At 33.8% G+C, this 23,655-nt stretch overlaps 2 long non-coding RNA genes across 2 annotated transcripts in view; both read left to right on the top strand.

Annotated features, from left to right (window-relative positions):
* The window catches only part of LOC309622628, a 513,445-nt gene extending 508,687 nt beyond the window's left edge, over positions 1-4,758 (top strand). The window contains exon 2 of the long non-coding RNA XR_014241043.1: positions 4,432-4,758. This is a non-coding gene — a long non-coding RNA (uncharacterized lncRNA). The remainder of the gene's footprint in view (positions 1-4,431) is intronic.
* LOC309622620 overlaps positions 1-23,655 on the top strand; it is a 1,071,855-nt gene that overhangs the window by 644,690 nt on the left and 403,510 nt on the right. The window lies entirely within an intron of this gene.

Here is a 23,655-nt window from a genome sequence, read left to right as displayed (position 1 = left end):
TTTAGAATAACAGTGAGAAATGGTTAAGCACGTGTTTCATTTAGATGAATAAATACTTTTTTCCAGCAGTTTTTGTCCTTGGACTATTTAATTCAAAAACATATTTTGTTAAACACACACACACAACTTGTTGAGAAGTCCTTCAATTTTAAAATTACTTTAACAAATAGAAACAGCGTTGATAATTTTCAGAGTTAGTGGTTTACCTAAGTAGTAAACCAGTTTTTATATTATATACCCTTAATGGATTCCACTGTAAATCCCTCTGATTTTCTGATTTGGGGGTTGTCAAACATGTCTCCTATATGCAATCATAAACTGCCCATCCTATGAACCTGTATTTGCCTATACTAAGATAAAAAAGACAATATGTTGAGATGGAACTTACAGCTATAATATACCCAAAACAACTATTGTTTTTAAAGTTTCATCGATAATTTAAAGATTTCAAATAATTGATAATTAGCCTTAATACTAAATAGTGTGATTGGAGGTAGTTCTTAATACTCAGTGCTCACCCATTCTCTCCCCCCTCTTCCTCTCTCCCACAGCCCCCACATGCAAAACCATTCCATCCTTTGAGCTATTTCACAGCCTCGATTATCACCTGCAACGCCAAGCTCTCTCTAAAGCTCTAGCCTCCATTTCCCCACTTTCTCTTGAGCAAAACAATCCGTGTGCTCTACCAGAACTCCAAAAATATTGTATGTCCAGAAAAAAATTCATTTTCGTTCCAAGCTTAGTTTTCTTCTTGTACCCCTAGTCGTAAGAATGGTATTAATACCCTCCTAGCAACAGGCTCAATACTTTGACTTACCAGAGACATCCCTTTCCTTGTCTATGACACCCAGCCCTTCCAAGTCCAGCTGCGTCCTCCCCTTCCCCTTTACTGCCCAAATCTCTATCCTCATCCAGTCCTTAGTCTCTCTTGTCTGTTCTATCTCACTTGCTCCCTAATTGGTTCCCTATCTCCTACGTTTTCATCTAGTATTTAATCTTCCCATTTTTGCCCATTGAATTTGTTTAAAGCACAGCTCTAAACTCTACTCACTACTCAAAAAACTATATGTTGACAGCAGAACATACCTCCAACTAAAATGTCTTTAAGAGGTGAAACAAATAAATCAAAGGAAAAAATTACTGATGTCTCAGCTCCTCAGTCTAATGTTCAAATCTGCCAACATTCCCACATCTGCTCACAATATTATTTTCTAATATGATTTTCATGCCCCCTACCTTCTCTAGGGAGTATGAAGTAGAAGAAATAGTGAAATAGAAATATGATGGGGAAGTAACATAAGTAGGAAAACAGACACTTTTGTCAATTTTGTTTATTGATGCAATCCTAGGCCTACAACATCAGAGTGCTCAAAAAATAGTTGCTTGGTAATTGAAAAGAGAATTCATTTGGATTCCAGGCCATTAATTACACTGTGAATATATAAGATATAGTAAAATTTATTTACTTATTTATTTATTTGTTTATTTAACCTACGTGTGTGTGTGTATCACTTATAGCTTAATTAGGACTATAGGAGGCAATTTGTTTGACCAATAAGCTGTGTCACTTATTAGCTATAGTAACTTTAGATAAATCACACACAATAAAAATGAAGTCTTCTATTTTATCTTTTAAATGGAGCTAATACTACCAAATTTGAAGGGTTATTTGTGCCACTAAGTGAAACTGGTTTTGAAAAGTGTATTTCTTAACACATGGTAGATGCTCAATAGAAGTTTCTTCTTTTTTTCTTTTCCATTCAGCCTGTTCTCTAAAAATTAAACTTGCCTCCAACATATATACCAGATGGCTCTGCCTGGCATGCCCTTACTTCCTGTTCCAGCATGCCTAAATCCTACCTATTCTTCAAGAATGAAGAGTTCCAATGACACCTCTTTTAATCCTCTCTTCCCAATTCCTACTGGTCAATAGTGACCTTTCCCATAACACTTCATCTGTTCCACTTTGGGGCATTTATCTCATCTCCGTTCTTATAGTCTGAGACTGATGGCAAATTCATATCTGGCTCATTTTTTAATGACTCCTCTCTCTCTAATATCTAACACAGTGCCCTACAAACAAGCATAAAAGTAATTAATGAATACATAATGTTATCTGAACATAACTTATTGCCAACAAGGAAAATCAGAATCGTAGAAGCTAACTGAAAGTCATAAGTGCCACAGTTAACACAGGGTAGCAGCAGAACTGCAGCCCTGTTTTCCTGCATCTTATAAAGGGAGCGTGGTATGTGCCATTTTCTTAGATTTGAAATATAGTCCTAGTTCCTAAGGCAAAATCTAAATAGACTGAATGTTCTTTGTTTTGGATATGTACAAGTTGTTCCTATAGTCCAAATAGAAGCAATCAAAAATTTCATGCTTGGACTTACACTCAATGACTTTTCTTAGACCCATCAGAAAACATAAGTTACAAGAAAAACTGCCACTCCAAAATCTGGAGAGAGAGGAGAATCCAGAAAGTTACACAAGAACTGTCTACCGGTGATGGAAGCCACTGGAATATAAAGTGGTAATAACACTTAAATGGTAATTTTGATGAACTGCTGTAGACTGACTGTTGACTAGCATGAAAGTGAGAAACTCCTGGGGGGGCATCAGTCTTAGGAGAGCCCCCGGAGTTTTGTGAGATTTACCTCTAGAAATGTCACGAGGTTCTCATGGTGAAAATCCAAGAAAAATCCTCTCATGGTTGCAGCAGAAGAAGAGGAGGAGTAATTATTGTGAGATATGCCCAAAGCATTCTGCATAACAAAGATCTTCTTTCCAGGGGAAAAGACTTAACCTTATTATTCTTATTCGTTACCTTATTCTTATCACAGCTGGAGGGAAGAGCATTTCTCTAATTGCAGCCCCTCCAACCTTTCTGTCTCACCTAAAGAGATAACAAAAAGCTATACCTAATGATAAAAAATGCTCAGCAAATTAGGAATAGAAAGGAACTTCCTGAACTTGATGAAGAACATCTACAATAAACCTACAGCTAACATACTTTACGGGGAGAAACCAGATGCTTTCTTTCCCTCTAAGATCAGGAACAAGGCAAAGATGCCACTACCACCACTCCTCTTCAACATTGTACAGCAAATCCTAGCTAACGCAGTAAGACAAAAAAATGGAAATAAGAGGTATACAGATTGGAAAGGAAGAAATAAAACTGTCTATGTTCACAGACGACATGATTGTGTATGTAAAAAATCAACAGAAAAAACTCCTGGAATTAATAAGTGATTATAGCAATGCTGTAGGATATAAAGTTAATATACTTTCTTATATACCAACATTCAATAATTGGAATGTGAAATTAAAAACACAATGCCATTACATTAGCACTACAAAAATAAACAAAACACATAGGTATAAAGCTAACAAAATATAACAAGATCTATAGAAGGAAAACTATAAAATGTTTATGAAAAATACAAAGATCTTAATAAATGGTTCATGTTCATGGATAAGAAGATAATATTATTAAGATGTCAGTTCTTTCCATCTTGATCTATAGGCTCAACACAACCCCAAGCAAAAACACAGCAAGTTATTTTGTGAATATCTACAAACTGATTCTAACATTTACAAGGAAAGGTAAAAGACCTGTATTAGCCAACATAATACTTCAGAGGAACAAAGATGAAAGACTCACACTACTCAATTTGAAGACTTCTAGAACTATGATAATCAAGACATCATGGTATTAACCAAAAAATAGACACATCGATCAATAAAACAGAATAGAAAACCCAGAGATAAACCTATACAAATATAGTCAACTGACCTTTGACAAAGAAACAAATGCAATGCAATTTAATGGAAAAAGGATAGTCTTTTCAACCAACAGTGCTGAAGCAACTGGATGTCCAAATACAAATAAACAAACAAACAAACAAACCTGGGCACAGATCTTACACCTTTCACAAAAAGTAATTCAAAACAGTAATAGCACTAAATTTAAAATGCAAATTATAAAACTTCTAAAACATAGAAGAAAAATTCATGCCACCTGAAGTTTCATAATGAATTTTTAGATATATATATACATATAGCTGATTCACTTCATTGTACAGATGAAGCTAACACATCATTGTAAAGCAACTATACCCCAATTTAAAATATATATATATATATATATATATATATATATATATATATATATATATATATATATATATATATATATACACACACACACACACACACACACATCACAGGCCAAGAAGACAAAACAATAAAAGCATGATTTATGAAAGAAAAATTGGTAAGTTTGAAGATTAAAACTTCTTTTCTGCAAAAGACACTGTTAAGAGAATGAAAAGACAAGCAAATCACTATGAGAGAATATTTTCAAAACATGTATCTGATAAAGGACTTGTATTCAAAATATAAAAAGATCTCTTAAAACTCAACAATAAGGGGCTTCCCTGGTGGCGCAGTGGTTGAGAATCTGCCTGCTAATGCAGGGGACACGGGTTCGAGCCCTGGTCTGGGAAGATCCCACATGCCACGGAGCAACTGGGCCCGTGAGCCACAATTACTGAGCCTGCGCGTCTGGAGCCTGTGCTCCGCAACAAGAGAGGCTGCGATGGTGAGAGGCCCGCGCACCGCGATGAAGAGTGGTCCCCACTTGCCGCAACTAGAGAAAGCCCTCGCACAGAAACGAAGACTCAACACAGTCATAAATAAATAAATAAATAAATAAATAAAAGAACGTGAATTTCTTTAAAAAAAAAAAAAAGCAAAACTGCGCTATTCATTTCAGTAACAGTCAAGTGGTCTTAGTTTGCATTCAATTAAAAAAAAAAAAAACTCAACAATAAGGAAACAAAAACCGTATTTAAAAATGGGCACAAGATCTGAACAGACACACATTTCATCAAAGAAGATAAACAGATGATAAACATATGAAAAGACACTCAACATCATTTGTCATTAGGGCACTGCAAATTAAAATAATGAGATACCACTACACATCTGTTAGATGCCTAAAATCCAAAAATCTGATAATACTAATGGCTGGTCTGAAGCAATAGGCACGCTCATTCATTGCTGGTGAGAGTGCATAATGGTAAAGCCACTTTGGAAGACAGTTCAGCAGTTTCTAACAAAGCTAAAAATAGTCTTACCATACAAACTAGCAATCATGATCTTAATTATTTACCCAACTGATTGGAAAACATATGCCCACACAAAAACCTGCACATAAACAGTAGCAGCTTTATTCGCAAATGCCAAAAACCAGAAGAAACTAAGATGACCTTCAACAGCTGGGTGGATAAACAAACTGTGGTACATATATACAATGGAATATTATTTAGTGATAAAAAGAAATGAGCTATCAAGCCATAAAAAGATGTAGGTGGATCTTAAACACATTGCTAAGTAAAAGAAGCCATTCTGATTCCAGTTATATGAAATTCTGGAATAGCAAAACTACAGAGTTGGTAAAAAAGATCAGTGATTTCAGGATTTGAGGAGGGAAGGGTTGAATAGGTGAAGCACAGGGGATTTGGGGGAGCAGGGAAACTATTCTGAATGATACTATAACAGTAAATACATGACACTAGCCATTTGTCAAAAGTCATAGAATGTATTACACAGAGAACAAACCTCAATGTATGCAGGGTTTTTAAAATTATTTAAGGGGTCAGGGGATGGAATGCAGAAAGTACAAAATATCTAACTGTATTACAAATGTATGCAGCAAACTCACTTTGGAAATGAGTGGAACCTATAAGACTAAAGATAAAGGAAACTATACATAAGCGCTGTACTCTAGTTGATAAGGTTCTTTTCTAAGGTGGTATGTTTTTGTAATTCTGATATCTCAATACATGTATACCGGACTTGAACAGTTAAGTGAATGGAAGGTGGATGGAGGAAGCTAGCTTCTTACTATAGTAGTAGGAGGTTACAGATGAACAAGGGGAAGAGGCTAAAATGATCCATGTAGTAATAGATTGGAGTTGCATCTGTCTAAATATACAGATGACTATATATAGAAATATTTATCTACATGTATAAATGCGTATGGTTAGTACACACACATGTACTTTCTTGCTCTGTCAGCTAAGAGGGCCTAGAAGTATTAAGAAGACCTCATTTAATAACGTGCATGCCTAGTACCCAGATTTTAGTTTCTAATAGCGTCGTTCAAAAAAAGGAACCAGGGCTCCTTAGAGAAAGCTACTTCTAAGACTGGGGCAAGAAATATACAAGATAAGCCTGGAGCTCCCAGTGGCCAAGCTGGAACACTGAGAACCACAATAGATGAATGAATATTGGATTATAACACAAGGTATACAATAAATATGCTGATATAAACAGATGATTTAATAAATACACAAATAGGAAAGAAAAGACAAATCTCCAATGCAGAAGAATTCCAAGTAATTTCTGTAGATACCTCACCCTCAAAAAGGTGGCGCATAACTCCCACTCCTAAAGTGTGGGCTGTGCATAGTGACTTCTTTCTAGAGAATATAGTGGAGAATTCCAACAGTCACCACCTTATTCAGGCAACTGAGGTCAACTTCAAAAACAACTCATGTTGATAGTATATACTCTTGATATGATATGATGTCATAAAAACGGCACTTGACCTCTGTCACCTGCCTCCCAAAAATGTACAACACCAGTCTAATCATGAGAAAAACATCAGAAAATTCTTAGTTGAGGAACAGTCTACAAAATACCTAACCAGCACTCCTCAAAGCCGTCTAAGTCATCACAAAACTAGGAAAGTCTGGGAAAAGGTCACAGCCGAGATTAACCAAAGGAAACCAAAGGACTAAATACAATGTGGCATCCTGGATGAGGCCCCGGAATAGAAAAAGTTAATCTGAATAAAGTATGCAGATACTAATAATTATCAAGATTACTAATTAATGAAATGTATCATGCTAACATAAAAAGCTAAAAATAGGAAAACCTGTTTACCGTGTATATGGGAATTCTCTTTACTACCTTCATAATTTCTCAATAAATCTAAAGCTGCTCTAAAATTAAAAGATTATTCAAAAATGGTAGGCTTGGAAATAGAAAAAATTATGCCCTAAATGTTGTCAGGGGGCACACTCCCTTAAGAGTCCTCTGCTGAACAATGGGAACAAGTGTAACCCAGCAAAGACTGGGGAAGAGCCTCGCCACAGCATCCTATTGTTCTGATTGGTTTCAAGGCTGGGGTTCTTAAATACAGGGAGAAAAGGTCAGAGCATGGAGGCCAATCCCCAAGATGCAAAACTATTGGGTTTAAGGCTACATCTAGGCAGGATCTTTGGCTGAGTTTCTTCATAGGTAGAAACAGACCGAATTCCAACTAAGATCTGTAGGGAACTGAACTACGAAGTAAACCAGATGGCCGAGAACTACTTGTGACTACGCACTTGGCAAAGGAATCCCCAGGCCTCCAGATCTGCACCACAGGAAGTGGGAGGAAAGGTGCATAACTACCAAGGGGGCTCACCCTAAAACGTAGATCAGATGTGGCCTTCATGACATTGGGTATCGAAGCTCCTCGCAAAGATAAAACAGGACTAGGAGCTGTAAGACAGGAAGGCCCACTGCTACTTCCAATGAGACTCAAACATTGCAGGACCACGTGACTGCCATGTGCTCCCTTCTCCCCATTCCAAACAGGACTTTTCCATTGAGAAAATATTCTAGCAGCAGGATTCAACTGTACATAGAGTTGGATTAAGTCAGTGAGCCCCTCCATATGTATCTAAACACAGAACTATGCAAAATCCCAGGCCTGGAGTGCCATTTCAAAGGGAATGGGAAACAAATAGAAAGGTAAGGCTACTGAAGTTGCTAGATTCTTAGACTCTATTTATGCAAGGACAGAGGTAAGCGTGAACACTTCTAGACAGTCCACATATCTTAAAGATCGCTTATTTCATGAATGAGTAATCATTTCTAAAGTCAACCATTCATAAATCCTTTGTTGGTGGTGAGGTAAAAAAAATCCAAGGGCTTATCGCAGCTTCAGCGGTGGAGCTAAGTTTTAGTGAATGCAAGCACAAGTAAAGTGCTTCAAATGTTAACCAATTACTCATAGGATATATATTTAAATGACACACACACAGAGATCTTCCTCAACTTACAATGGGGTTATGTCCAGATAAAGCAATCGTAAGTCAAAAATATAAATTGAAAATGCATTTAATATACCTAAATCAACGAACATCATAACTTAGACTAGCCTACCTTAAATGTGCTCAGAACCCTTACGTTAGCCTATAGTTGGGCAAAATCTTCTAACACAAAGACTATTTTATAATGAAGTGCTGAACAGTTCATGTAATTTACTGAATACTGTACTGGAATTGAAAAACAGAAGTTGTATGGGTACTTAACGGTGTAACTGTTATCAGCTGTTTACCCTCTTGATGGAGTGGCTGACTAGGACCTGTAGTTCACTACCTCTACCCAGCATCACTAGAGAGTATGTGCCACATAACACTCACCGAGGAAAAGGCCAAAACTCAAAAGTTAAAGTATGTTTTTTACTGAAGGAATATTGCTTTCACATCATTGTAAAGTCAAAAAATTGTAAGTTGAATCATCATAAGTTGGGGACTACCTATATAGCTCCATGCTTAAAATAAAGTATTTTCAATCAAATTACAGATTTGATTTTTCTCTGCCATTGTGTATTGGGCATGTAGGGGGCAGAAAAGTTTTGGTTTTAGGAATCTCAGTCATGGGAAACCACACCTTGACCAATGAAGAGAACTGTTCACCACCTAGAAATTCTAAACTTTGGGTTGGACGCAATAAGGAGATGAGATTTAGCGACTGCTTACTTTGGAGAAAAGAGGAGATCTCTAGTCTTCTGGCAATATGCATTCTTTTGATAGGAAAAAAAAAACGTAGTCTGGGATTCTGTCTTAAATCCCAATATTCTACAGTCAACATATTGAATGGCAAGGATACTACTTTTCTCGATATTTAACCAATTGCCTCTAAATTCTTCAGGCACTAGTAAAAATAAATAAATAAATAAATAAAACAAAAGCAAAAAAAAAAACCACACCAAGTGAGCCTAAGGAATGTACACAAATACACACACATAGAGAGTATCATTTAAAAATTATTAAAATTGGGTTGATAGCAAGACACTTAAACACTAATGTCACTATAGTAGTTACATAATGCCAAGTAAACAAGACACCTACATTAACTTATAAGATACATTTTGTAGGACAAAAATTTTAAAAAGAAGATTGTGTGACTTGCTACTTCACGCATCTTTCCAGTCTTTACTTAAATGACACCACCGCATTTAGGCCCTCCTTGGCCACCATATCTAAGACTGACCATCCCCAATACTCCCTCTACCTCTTTTCTTTATTATTTTCTTAGCACTCATTACTATGTGTCATACTATATACTTCTCACTCTTGTTTATTGTCATATAATTTCCTTGAGAGCAGGACTTTTTGTCTATTTGGTTCACTATTATATTCCCAGTGCCAGATCAGTGCCTAACACATAGGAGTAACTGCTCAGTGTTTGTACGGATCAATTAAATAAAATTAAAAATGCTTTTCTCTGATCCTGCAGTCCCACTACTGGGCATATATCTGGAGAAAACCATAATTCAAAAAGATACATGCATCTCAATGTTCACTGCAGCTTTCTTTACAATAGCCAGGACATGGAAGCAACCTAAGTGTCCATCGACAGATGAACGGCTAGAGAAGATGTCATACATATATACAATGGAATACTACTGAGCCATAGAAAAAGAATGAAATAATGCCATTTGCAGCAACATGGGTGGACCTAGAGATTATCATACTGAGGGAAGTAAGCCAGACAGAGAAAGATAAATATCATATGATATTGCTTGTATATGGAAACAAACAAACAAAAAATGACACAAATGACCTTATATACAAAACAGAAACAGACCCACAGTCATAGAAAACAAACTTATGGTTACCAAAGGGGAAGGGGGGGGGAGGCATAAATTAGGTAAATTAGGAGTTTGGGGTTAATATATGCATATTACTATATATAAAATAGATAACCAACAGGGACCTACTGTATAGCACAGAGAACTATACTCAATATTTTGTAATAACCTATAAGGAAAAAGAATCTGAAAAAGAATATATATATATATATATCTGAATCACTTTGCTGTACACCTGAAACTAACACAACATTGTAAATCAACTATACTTCAATAAAAAAAAATTTTTTTTTAATGATTTTCTCTTGTGGGGAAACTGTAGATCATAATTGTGATAAGTTGCTTGTTTATTTCAGTGACAAAATTAGGAAAAATAATACAAGGATTTCTTTAATTCAAAAAATCAATACCTTGAAATTTTATCTAAATGACAAATGGTGACAGACAAGAAAATATACAAGGTCTGGGCAAGTACGCTCAGGTATAAAAGTCCTGGTGTTACTGTAGATCCATATTTTCCTTCTTTACCTTGAAAATGTGTACTATCCTTAAATCAAATTAGTTTACACGTGTACCTTTTATAGTGAAAATTTATTTTTTAGCCTTTTTTAAAAGAAAATAAAAATTAATTTTAAATTACTATATTAGCATTCTATAATGAATTTTCTCCCATTATATATAGAGAAGTATATTATCAAAAAGCTGCTAATGATTATTCATTATATTAATGAATAATAATATACTGACTCAAAGCTGAGAGTGATACAGAAAGGGCATTTTTAGTAAAATAAGAAAAGAAGATAAACTATGATTTTGACCAAAGGACTAAGTAAGCAAACATGTTCCAAACCAAGAAATGGAAAAGCTCTTTAATTCTGTTTCCCAGCAATATTTTCACTACTATGCACAGACACAGAAAATATAAACATAAAACCTAAATTCTATTTATGAAACAAGCATTCGTCTTATCATAAAAAGTGATGGGAAGGAAGAATAATGTGAAAAGCAGAAACTAACACACCACTGTAAAGCAATTATACTCCAATAGAGACGTTTAAAAAAAAAAAAAAGTGGAATTACCTTGGAATTATATCCTGGGTCTGTCACTTATTAGCTTTGTGGTTTGGGGAAAGTTACTTAACATCTTTGAGCTAGAGTCTTAGTTTATTCCTCCTCTGCAAACGGAGTGAAGAGATTGGGTATAATACTTTCCTCTCCAGGTAACTGTAAAAAGTAATGCTATAACGTCCATCAAGTGCTTGGCATAATGCCTGTATACATTATTTCCTTAACAAACTGTAGCTCTATTTAACCAATCTGCAGCTAAACCACAAATACCCTTATTAATGCATACCCTTTGCTGTACTGAAGACAAAGGTTAACTAGAAGTGTTAGTGTTCTAGTCAAAAGACTTCCATATTAGTAAATTTCATGGCATGAATGAGATTATTTATGAAAACCTGTTTTAAGATATCTGTAAAGAAACAAGATGTTCCATTAATAGCCAGTGGTACATTCCCAAGGGAAGAAAAAAGTTTGTTCTAAAGACGAGAAGATATAAATGAAAACAGAGTGCCTAAATTTTAAATTACACAGAAAACAGAAAATAAAATGTTGATATCAGCAAATTAGATATAGGGACACTTAAAATGAGTTAAAGTGCAAATACTAGGATGGAGTACTAGTATAAGTTTATTTTCTTGAAGGTAGATCCATCTAGAAATATCTTGTAAGCTATCTGACCCTTCACACACAATCTAGGATTCTACATCAAATAATAATTCACAAAGGATCCCTTAGTACTGATGAACAGTCAGCTCACCTGGGACAAACACTGTGAATGCCTTAAGGAATACAACTCCACTTGTTTAAAAACTATACTTGTAGTTTGTGATAACAAATTCGATTAGAGTCACTACATTGTTAACCTATGTTTTATTTTTTGTTAGTAGGACGTTACTACTTCGATGAATGTCTTTAAAAAGAGATCTAACTTGATTGAGACTTAACAATGACTCTGGGAAAAAACTAGCTGAGAATGTTGAAGGTATTTTAAAAAGAAAGTCTCCATGTCACACCTGCACGTTTAAATTAGGTCTAATGTTCTAGGGCTCCGTTTGCCCACTTTGCTTGAAGTTTCAGGACCCCTTCAAAGATGCTAAGGATATATACAAACATCCAATTTCTGAGACTAGAATTCAATTACACTGACAGACCCTACTCCTCTTTTCTCTCATGGAGTCACAGCCTAGTGGGAGAGGTGGAAAGCAATTATAATCAAGTATGATATGGGCTAAGATATGGATTGTACATCTGCTATAGGGTCCCCTTTGATGGATAAAATAACTTCTCAAACAGATGAAAATGCCATTTGACAGTGAGGTTTAAATTTCCTTACAAAATGTGAACCGCCCAAACTTATCTTGAAGGCTGTCTCTCACACAAAATCCCAAGACATTTTTTTTTACTTAAAGTTCTTTATAACATGTTGATAAGAATCAGATATCCCTTTGCACTGAATATCTTGTGATACGTTCTTTGCCAAGAATGGTTTCATATTCCTTATCACTTACACTCATGACAGTAATACACCCCAGAAGTATCTTCTAGAATAGATACTATAAATCAGGAAGGATGTTACCTCACATTAATTCTAAATAGATAATGCTATCGCCTAATTTAATAATATTTGGTAACCTGATGTGAGAATCATGGCCATTCTAAAAATCATAAAAGGAAATTTTTTACCGTACCAGGAAACAAATGGATTCAAAGAACATTAAATGTAGTAGCTTGAACACTGGAGAAATGGAAGAATAACAGTTCTTTGATAAAGTCAGTCTCTAGGTTCTTTTCTCAAAGAAGACCTTAAATATGTTTCAAAGTTCTCTGAAAGTTTTACTTCTTCCCTGGGTATCAGATATCATTCCTTTCATTATGGTATAAAACTATTCCCTTAACAAGAGTCACAGTTGACTATTATGTAACAGACTGTTAAAAATATACCCTTGCGTCAATATATTACAGCCACTGTTTTGGTTCCTGGGTGCTCTCTAACCTACTTATAAAACTAATCTGGAGGTAATGGTGAATGACTCACCAGTCTTTATTTACACCCAGGTAGACCATTTTTAGACCCAACCAGAAAGTATTTTTTTTAAACACCCACCTTTATAGTAAAATTGAAAACAAAACAAGGAAAAAGAAATAATCTAAAGAAAAATGTGAAAGAAACCAAGATTTTTTTAATATTTGCTTATTTAAGCACCATATTTTATTATTATTAATTTTAGAACTAGGATAGTTATTATTTATTATTACTAGGATAACATGTGAAAAGAAATCATGACTGTAAATATTAATTCTTAAACAGAGTTACGTTGTTGATTAAAGCTGCCATTGTGTGTGTGTGTGTGTGTGTTTTCACATAAAAGATGTGCAAAGTGCAAAATGGAAAGTATTTCATAGTGTTGCTGGCTGGATGGATGAGCTAATAATCTGGGTCAGCACACATGCCCCCACTCAGCAGCTCTGGGTGCGCTGTGATGTTTAGGAATGCTATTTTGAAAGGTGGAGCAAGAGGTCTGCCCTTGCATACACAAAAGTACAGTCCTAAGCAACCAGAGGATAATTACTCATTCCCATTACCATTCTTTATAAAAGAATAAGCTATTAGTTGTAGAAAAATTACATACATGTACTGAGAGAAATGACTGAGGCCCATAAATATTACTAAGTGCTTAGACTCCCTTAGTGTCATGAAATTACAGATGCATATAGTAAAAGCTTAGCAACAGAAATCAACTCTGCCCACATAAAAGACACTTAACACAGTTTTTATTATTATGCACTTTATATTTTGCTACCTATGTATTGGTGAAGCTTAACTTCATATATCCAGTCTACAGATTCTAAGTGATGTGGGAGGGTCAGGATGGAGAACAGGACTGGTAACCTTCTATACTAGATCTCATGCCCATAGCTTCCTGGTTGTCTTATTCTTTTTTCTAACCACTTTTTCATGTCCTCATGGCCCTGTGTTTCCTTTTCCTTTCTGTCAGCTATCCTGGTTCTATATCTCAGGTGGGGAGTGGCATCTGTTTGCCATCCAGGAAACTGAAATATTTAAGGGACTCTCAATAAATATGTGTGTAGCATAATTGAAAAATTGCATCACTGAATTAAAATTTACCCTTGTAAAATTCTTGTTTTAAAAAATAATTTGGGAATAAATAAATGTGGGGGGGGAGGGTGAAAAGTTTTTCAAGCTGTTGAGAGGTTCTAAGAAGATTCTCTAAAGTTCAGCATTGACAATGCAGTGTGCACCGTCATTATTTTCTTTTATCTTGCTCTATAGTGGTTGAGGGGATACATTTTTCTTTCCTTCTTTTAAAGACATTGAAAAGCAGTGTTCCAGTTTCACAGCCAGCATCTTCACACCATTCAAAAGACATACAGTCAATCATAACCCCGAACAGGAAGAAGAGGGTTAGTTTTCACTTAAGTAAAGTTTAGTGAAAAGCCAACAGATCAGTGTGATTATAGCTAGATCAATGATGCATAGTTGTGAAAGGTTTTACACAAGCAGCAGTCTTAGGACGCAGCTCTAGGGAGCAGGTAGTTCAAGAAAAATACAAACGCAATGCCCAGCATAAGTACCTCCCTTTGGGTCCATAAAGAATCTGACCAGATTGTCTAATGGGAAGCCATTCTTGCCACAGGGGCAGGGTTGAAGTGTTTCCACTTCCGCTGACTGCATTTCAGCCTTGAGTGCATCAGCTAAGGTTTTCTGCTGGTCAAAGTCACAAAAATTCTGGTCAATATCTTTTATGAGGAATGACAAATGTAAAAAAGATAAACTCTACTGTGTCAGATAAACTATATGGGGTTTTACTAGATCCCAAGCAAAGATTTAACAACATGTAGTCAATTTCAAAGTCTTCTTCTAATTCAAGGAAACAAAAAACTCACACTAAAAAGATTCCTGACCAGGCTAGAGAGAGACTGTTATGTTCAAAGCTATGGACATCTTGAGAGCCATCCTTTTTAGCTATGAACAGTTATAGATAACTTTTAAAAAGAAGTTTCTCATGAGGTAGCAGATAAAAATGGGAATCACGACAAACCTCAGAAAAGATCAATTTTGAATAATCTACCTGAGGCAGAATACTTTTGGAGCTTTTACTATCTCAACTTTTCCAAACCCCCCGTAGGAACTTTTGTTTTTAATATAGAAACAACAGACTTTCATGAGTAACTCGTCCTGGACCTCACCTCTAAACAGTAGAAAGAGTTGCTCTTCACTTTATGGAAGTGTGTTCTAAACAATCTCTGGATTATTTTTAAGAACAGGGATGGCAGGTTGGGGGGTGTTAATCTAGCAGAAGTTTGAATGAGGACCTACTTACTCTTCTGAGCATTAAAAAAATTTACAAACTCCTCACCCCTGTTAGCATAAACACTATTTCTGCATATGTCTCAAGTGAGATGCTTATCTGATCTTTTCTTTTGAAATCGGTATAGTAAAGCCAAAAGTGTTTTCCTTTTTCTTCTTTCTCTTTCTCTTCTCTTTCCTCTTTCTCTCTTTTGCTTCCTTATTCTTCCAATTTTAACCTGGAATATTCTAATATTTCTGTTACAATAAATTATAATTATTTATCATTTTATTGTATCTCACCAACCTCATTTTACAATAATTTCCATTTAGAAGTCCCATACAGACACCAAAGAGATTATAAATGGGTTTGCAGTATGTGCTCCATGGATTCTAATCACAGCTATGTCACAGACTTACTGTGTGACCTTGACCCAGCCACTTCTCCACTCAGTTTGATTAGTCTAAAATATCACAAAAATATCTCCTTCACTGGCACGTGCAGCAGAATAACAAACAATTATTTGGTACTTCAAAGCAGCAAATTCTAGTTAAATGTTTTCATTAAATATAACCTTAAAAATATTAGAATTTGCAAACAATTATCATATTTGTCATGCAAGAAGCAAGTTGGTACTATATTATATCAGTCAAGTAAATTGTACGTAGGTACCCTCAAGTCAAGTTCAAGGTTCTTGTGTGCATATAGCATGTCTGTGCTCAAAATAATAGTGAAGTAAAAATGACTTCTATACAAATGTCCTTAGGAATAAAGAAAACAGAATATATGACATAGAATGTTTTTCATATTTTTCACAGCTTCAGTAGCTTTCAAAGAAAGATCTCAGGGGCTACACATCCTGTAGAAAGCATCAAATCAAAAGGATTGACTATTAAGTTTAGCTGCATGATTCATCTTATCAACTTTCCCCAGCCTTCTAATACTCCTTTTCAAAAACTGTGCAAACTGTGTGAGACTGCGAGTGTATTACACCATTATGTCCTCAGAGGAAATATTTTCTATTATTCAGCCAAGGAATGATCTTAGCTCAACCATGATGGATTCGCCGCTACCTGATCTAGAATTCCTGGTGTTGAACACAAGCCAGTCAACAATGAAAACAATTATTTATAAAGAGTTTTACTGGCTCAATATCCTGAGTCCAAAAGAATATGAGATTTTGGAGAAAGAAGAAAACCCTTGTAGCTATTATGTTGCTTCCTACAGTAAAGTAATTCCAGTTATATGAGCACAAAGAAACTATTTAAATTTAAAATAAAAATGATTTTTTCAACTATGGGTAAAATTTTAAAATTTAACTTTAGTTCCTTGAATTGAATTGATTTATCTGTCAATAAGACATGTTCTCCTTCTGGTTAAAATAGGTCTACAAAGAAGCTGTCAAACTGCTGTCAATAGTGCAGGACAAGGAATGGATCAGAAGGTAATTCGCTTGAGATTTCTGGTAAAATATCTTTTCTTGTTCTCTGTATGCTCATAGGTATTGCTACACTCGATTCAAAGCTTTTGCTTTCTTCTAACTTGAGAAATTTATTTAACTGTAATGTTTCTCTTTCCCAAATAACATAAATCATAAATCCTAAAATGTACTTTTTAATGATTTCTTCTAATAATGTCGAGTTATAGAAAATTCAACATCTGCAAAAACAGTTATTAAACCAAAGAATTTTAGAAAAATCATGTATTTTACTAATGCAAACAAATCAATTGCCAAAATAATGACTCATAAGCAAGAAATAAAATAAAACAAATTGCTTTTTCAAAGAGATGTTGAAGTCAGGAAACAATTCATGCTTAGAACTGAAACATTAGTCACAGCACTGTGACCTTTCACCTTAGGTGATAAAATACACAGGTCAGAATTGAGAATACATACTCATGGCTGATCATGGCTGTTAGTTATTGATCAAAGGAGAAAAAAAGTACTTTGCAGGAAAAACATTGCTCTGAATTACAAACATCCATTCTCGTGAGACTCAGCAACTCTCTGGGTTTCTCCCTCTGGAATTGGAAGCAAGAAGTGAGTTCAGCCAGTATTTAATATCAAGTGAATGTGGTGTTTAATCAATAGTCTTCTGCTTTGTTCCTCGATGTGGAAAGCAGTGTCTATTCATTCAGCAAAGGTTAATGCCAAGGGTCAAGTGATTTCACACTCTCAGTAGGATCCACAACATTGCAGTAGTTCAGATGCCTTGGACAATAATGACTCAGTTGGACTGATTTATTGCCACTCGAAGGCCCTGCTTAATACTAAAGTGCTCTCTTATGATAATACCTCAGAAAAGAGCACTGATAAAACAGGAGGCAATAATTACCTACATTTTGAGGTAATGTCTTCATTTCTAACTAACATCCTATGAAGACGTAAGGTTCATTTTAAATGATCTGCCTCTTGTATTAGCAAGCCATTTAAACAAGATCTTACCAGCATCATCTCTTTTATGAAATACACCATGGACAAAATTTAGTAACCCTATGACACAAATGTAAATTATAAGTAATACATGATTTAACATATGTTTTAGATAATACTTTTTAATATTTACTTAATGCAATATTTTTCATATCAGACAAGAAAAAGGAAAAATATTTACAGATGGCAGGAAAAATATGAATTAATATAGTCAACTCTACTAAACAATGAAGATGCAGTTTGTAATTCGATTTCTTTCTTTTTCACCAGTTCTAGCACAAGACAGGGAAGATGAACAGATATGCCTATATATTCTTTCTAAATATGATTTACTTAAAGCAGCATTTGTTGAGGTCACTGTTTTAAACCAGAACACATTTGACTATGTCAGGGGTTCAATCTTTAACATGTTAGCATCCATGATTATTATTCAGCAATGCCTCATTCCAGATGTGTTTTATATAATGAAAGAAGTTCAAATGTCACCAGGAAAACAGTGTGAGAAGAATTAATTGGAAAGCTTATCATAGGAAAGTCATTTAGAATCCAGCTTTCACTAATATATCTGTGGATGAATTATATATACCAATTAATTAGTAAAATAAAATAAATTCTGTGAATTTATCCAAAGACATCCTATCATTACAAGTGGAAGGATATTTGAAACAGTTTATTACATCCCATTCTAGATGATTAGTATGTAAAGCACTCCAATATAAATTTTCTGCCTTCCACTCCCTCTTTTCATAGGAGATACAGTTTTCAGAACTCTTAATCTAAACTATTTAAAACAATGATTAATTCAGAAATCCTACTGCAAACTATTTTAAACAATTATTTTAATGTATATGTAAAACGTTATGCATTAAAAACAACTTTTGCATTTGTATAATTCAAGAAAACTTATTTTTAGTCCTCAACAACAGGGTTTGCCTTATAAACAAACAAAATGGGTAACAATCAGTACTTTTGATGTGAACAACAATTTCGTTGCACAGCAATCACCTATATGATGTCCAGAGGCCTGAATTTACCTTTTAATCAAACTTGTCTTCAAAGGATGATGACTTTTCTGCAATTCTTTCCCAATGGAAATAATTTTATAGGCCATATGATAGAAAATGACCTATAATAGAAAAAAAAAAGAAAGGTAATTAAGAACAAAGCTTTTGAAAATAAGACAAAAAGAGCAACAGACTAAATACATTGGCTTATTTTTAGCAAAAATAGCATTAGTGACCTAAGCACCCGAGACTGTGAGTAGATAAGATTGGATGTTTCAAGAATCTTCCAAAGGTGTTTTTACTCAATAAGTTTCCCATACACTGTACTTCAGGCTAAAGATAATTACTGGGAAATATAGGTCAATTAATTCAGAAATGGATAAACAAGTAGCCTAAAAAGAAAATATGTGCATGTCTAATTTTGCATTTCAAATACTGCTAAATGAATTACAAATAATGTGATCATTTTGAATGGCTAATAAAATATTTGCATATTTTGAGTTTTACAATTGCATTTAAGTGTATATAATGACCAGAATAAAATGTGCTACATTGTTTTTGGCCTATAGTCATAATAATTATGAAATATAAACAATTGTTCAGGTTTAAGTAAGACTGAGATAAAACATTTTTAAGAGTGTACTTTTTTTATTTCAATAGTAATTGTCTCTTCAGATCCTAACAAAGTATAAAAAAACAATATGTGTGGTCATTGTCTTTTCTACTCTTCTTTTATGTGTTCATATGTGCAAAAAAAAAGGGAGAAAAAGGTATCTATGAATCTCTATTAATGCAGCTCTTAGAAATTTTTTTTTTTTTTAACACAAAAAAGTTTATTTCTTATTCCTACAAAGTCCATTATAGGTCTGGGGGACTCCCCTGAACAGATACCCCTCCCCAGTGTGGGGGGCTGGGCATTCCAGACTGTTCTGACTTGTGGCTCCTCTTTCTGTATGTGCTTATATGACTGAGGCAGGAAAAGACAGCACTAGAGAGTCCTGCACCAACAAATAATTGCTTAAGCCGAGAAGTTAAAAACTATTAAGAACTTTTAAAAAATTAATGTCTCCTTTCAGCCTTGCACACTCATTAGCCATAATTCAAAACCCTTTAATGCTGATTTTAGTGCCTTATATGGGAATTATCTTGAGTACTGTGCTTCTCTCGATAAAAACATCACCTAGGTCAGGACAGCAAGCTTAATGGGCTGATTTTTTGATAATTGTTGTGGAACACGTCTGTAGCTAAGTCCCTTTAGTATATCAATTTCAAAATACCTAAATAGGAAAAAGGAAAAAAAAAAAAACCCTTTCCTTTATATTTTCAAAATTATTAGTCAAAAGTATTCACAAAACCTTTATTCAACGGTTCAGACTATTATTGTAATGAAGTTGCCAGATATTCTAATAATGAATTTTCTATAACAATGTTCACTAATGAGTCACAAAATGATAATAAAGTATATTTTTTTTACTCAATACAAAGACAATACTTGTTCATTTTACAAAATTAAGAAAATTAAGTACAGCATGGTGACTATAATAAACAACATGGTATTATATACTTGAAACTTGCTAAGAGAATAGATCTTGTGTGTTCTCACTACAAAAAAAGAAATTGTAATTATGTGAGGTGATACAGGTGTTAACTAATGCTACTGTGGTAACCATTTAGCAATATATAAGTATTTCAAATCATCACCGTATACACCTTAAACTTACACAATGTTATGTCTATTTTATCTCAATAAAGCTGGAAAAATATTTTTAAATTTTTAAAAACTAAATTCAAATAAGCAAAAAATAAAATTAAAAGACCTTTCACCTTATGTATTTATCCATACACCATTTTGTATATATGTGTACAAAGATATAGACATATATACACTATACGTATGTATATGCAAAAAATATCTAAAATATAACGTGTTCGTAATGGGGTCAGAGTGGTACATATCATTTTTTAACTTAATTTTTTTCCTAGGAATACACTATGAATATCTTTGTACATACTTATGTATTTTTAGGTATGATATTAATGATTATATCAAATTTTACTTTATTGATCTACCACAGTAATTTGGTTAGCCATTCTTTCTCCTCTTAAGCATTAAAATCATTTTCCTTTTATTACTATTACAGATGAAGCTGTGATAAACATATTTTCAACTAAGTTTACTTAGGAAAAATATCCTAGAAAAAAAAATCAGAGGCACGAAGGATACAAAAAGTCATAAAACTTCAGACAGGGTGGAGGAGTAATGTCTTAAATTATGAAAATTTTCATTGTTAACTTCAGGAAGCAAATAAGGAAGGAAACATTTTTGACCATTCTAAACACATTAATTTCCCTGATACTGTAATATGCTCCATAGTAGGCTTTATATGTTCTAATATTTTTCTTAGTAGTCAATAACTAATAAGTTTCCACTCACTATTTTGTTCAAAAATTTATTTTTAATAGGCAATACTGGATATAACCTTCCTCAGTCACACAATGGGAAATTATGAAAATTTCATCAGCTTTTAAAGGTTGAATACAGTATAACAAGCATATACCCTTCTAGAATGTCCTAGATTCTTAAGTTTGTAGCCATTTTAAAGACACAGTTTGACTCTATTACTGAGATTATGTATTATTCAGTACAATGTACAGGAATAAAATGAATAAGTACCAAACCACAAATCTTATTTAGATGAGTTAAAGTCAACTTGGTTGGGAAATTCGACATAAAAAAATCATTATTTCCAAATCCCAACAGAAAACAAAATCCAAATTAAAGTATTTTTGGTATAATTTCCTTTCTACAGTATGGAATTAAATGAAAAAAAATCAGTATTTATATATTGCCCTTTGCTTGTTTATCAACATTCATTAATTTAAAATTAACTTTAAATATTTGTTATTATATACATGTGCAAATCAAGTTGCCCTTTAATCCAAAGACATTAAAAAATAACTCAAATATTCTCACATTAACACATCAGTAGTTAGTCAACATTTTTCAGATGCCAAGTTTGAAAATAATTGTATTAAAGTGATATTTGATTGATTTTGATCATGCAAAAATCAATAGAATAGAAGTTTTTAGATCATATTACTAATTATGAAAATTTTAATTTAGAACTGTTAATATCAATAAACACTATATACCGAAAATATTCAAAGGATAAAGTTGACAGAATTCACTGTGAAGTAAATTTTATTTATAACCAAACCTAATGTTGTTTGTGAGTTTTATTTGCTCATTTTTATATTAACAATTATCCAAATTATCCAAATATATTGAAAAAGACTACTAGATAGATCAACTATATGAAAAATAAGATATGTCATTTTTTCTTTTGACCCAGTTTTACAAATTAGTCATGCCATTCACAGAATTAGGTAAATCACAATTTTGTTGGGGTTTAGGAAGAGTCATTGGTAGCACTTTTTTGGTTAACTAAAAATAAAAAATTGTCACAGCATAGTTTAAATGTTAGTACATAAGCTACTATTTTTATGTACAATCTAAAAATCATGACAAATGTGGATACTCCACCAAATTTTATTATATGGAGCTAAAATGTTTTTGAATATACATTTCAAAGATTTTCCTTTATCTTAGCATACTTTTCAGGTACTGCATTCAAGAAGAAAACATATCTACAATGATTGTACAGATTAGGATAGACAAGATTATGTAGCAGAAACAAACAATACCCAACTATTAGTGGCTTATGCTAACAAAATTTTATTTCTAGCTCACACAATTAGTCCTAGTCAACAGGTGGATAAAAGGTTCTATTCATTGTAGAGGCCCCAGGACCCAGATTGATGAAGATTATCTCAACACAGATTCCATGATCACAATGCCAGGGAGTAGAGAATGTGACAAATCACACACTTCTCACAACCCATTTGCCAAAGCTACACTTTATATACCTAACTCTGAGGGGGCAAAGAAGAACTGGAAATATTGGGTGATTGGCTTTAATTCTAGCACAAAAACTTAACAAGCTAGGTAGGTGATAAAAATGCTTTTTATTGGACAATTAATGAAAAAGCAGTGCATACCAAAATACAGAAATAGTAAAAAAAAAAAAAAACAAAACAAAACAAAACTCTCAATGCATTTGTGCATTGAGTTATTGCCATAACATAGGCCTTTCTTAAATGTTGGAGAATTAATCAATGAGTGAATGAGTGAATGAGTTGGTTAATGAGTAAACAATCACAAACCTTTCTCACTGAGAAAAAGACAATGACATCATGAGGGTAATTCTAAAATTGTATGAGAAATTGGTCAGGCAGAAAATTTAATGGAAGATTCAAAATTTTGTATTTGCTAGCACAATAAATTACTTTTTTGACATTATGTGAATTAAGCATGGGGAAATAAAATATTTTCCTAACTTGCCTTCCTTTTATGGTAATTGTCCGTCCACTTAAACAATGTTCCCCTCAGTACCACCCAAATATGTAATACTGTTCTTGATTCTGCAGAAAAAATTTTTTTAAAAAGTATAATGCCATATTTAGACCTGTCCCAGCATTAGAGGACTTTTCAGTTGGGATAGGAAACAAGCACAGAAACATCTGATTTCAATATAGAGCAGAATGAGATAAGTACAGTTACACAGATCTGAACTGGCCCCAAAACATGAGTATTTTGTGCCACAGGGATTTTACTTCACCATGTTTTTCAAAATAAATGTTCACAGCTTAAGCAATTTCTGCAGAGCAAATATTTCTTCTAATTATAGAAGGAAAAATAATCCCAAGTGGTATCCTTTAACAAAAATGCATTCTTAACCTTCCCTGTGTAAACCTGCAGAAAGTTTTCTCAGTTTATAAGAAAAAAATCAGAGATGTTAATGTAGTTTTATGATTATGTTTGTTGGTCTTCTTAAAAGTCCTCAA

The sequence above is a fragment of the Balaenoptera borealis genome (genome assembly GCF_965194805.1).
Source record: "Balaenoptera borealis genome assembly, chromosome: 2".
Classification (NCBI taxonomy): domain Eukaryota; kingdom Metazoa; phylum Chordata; class Mammalia; order Artiodactyla; family Balaenopteridae; genus Balaenoptera; species Balaenoptera borealis.
This window is presented reverse-complemented; position numbering and strand designations above follow the sequence as displayed.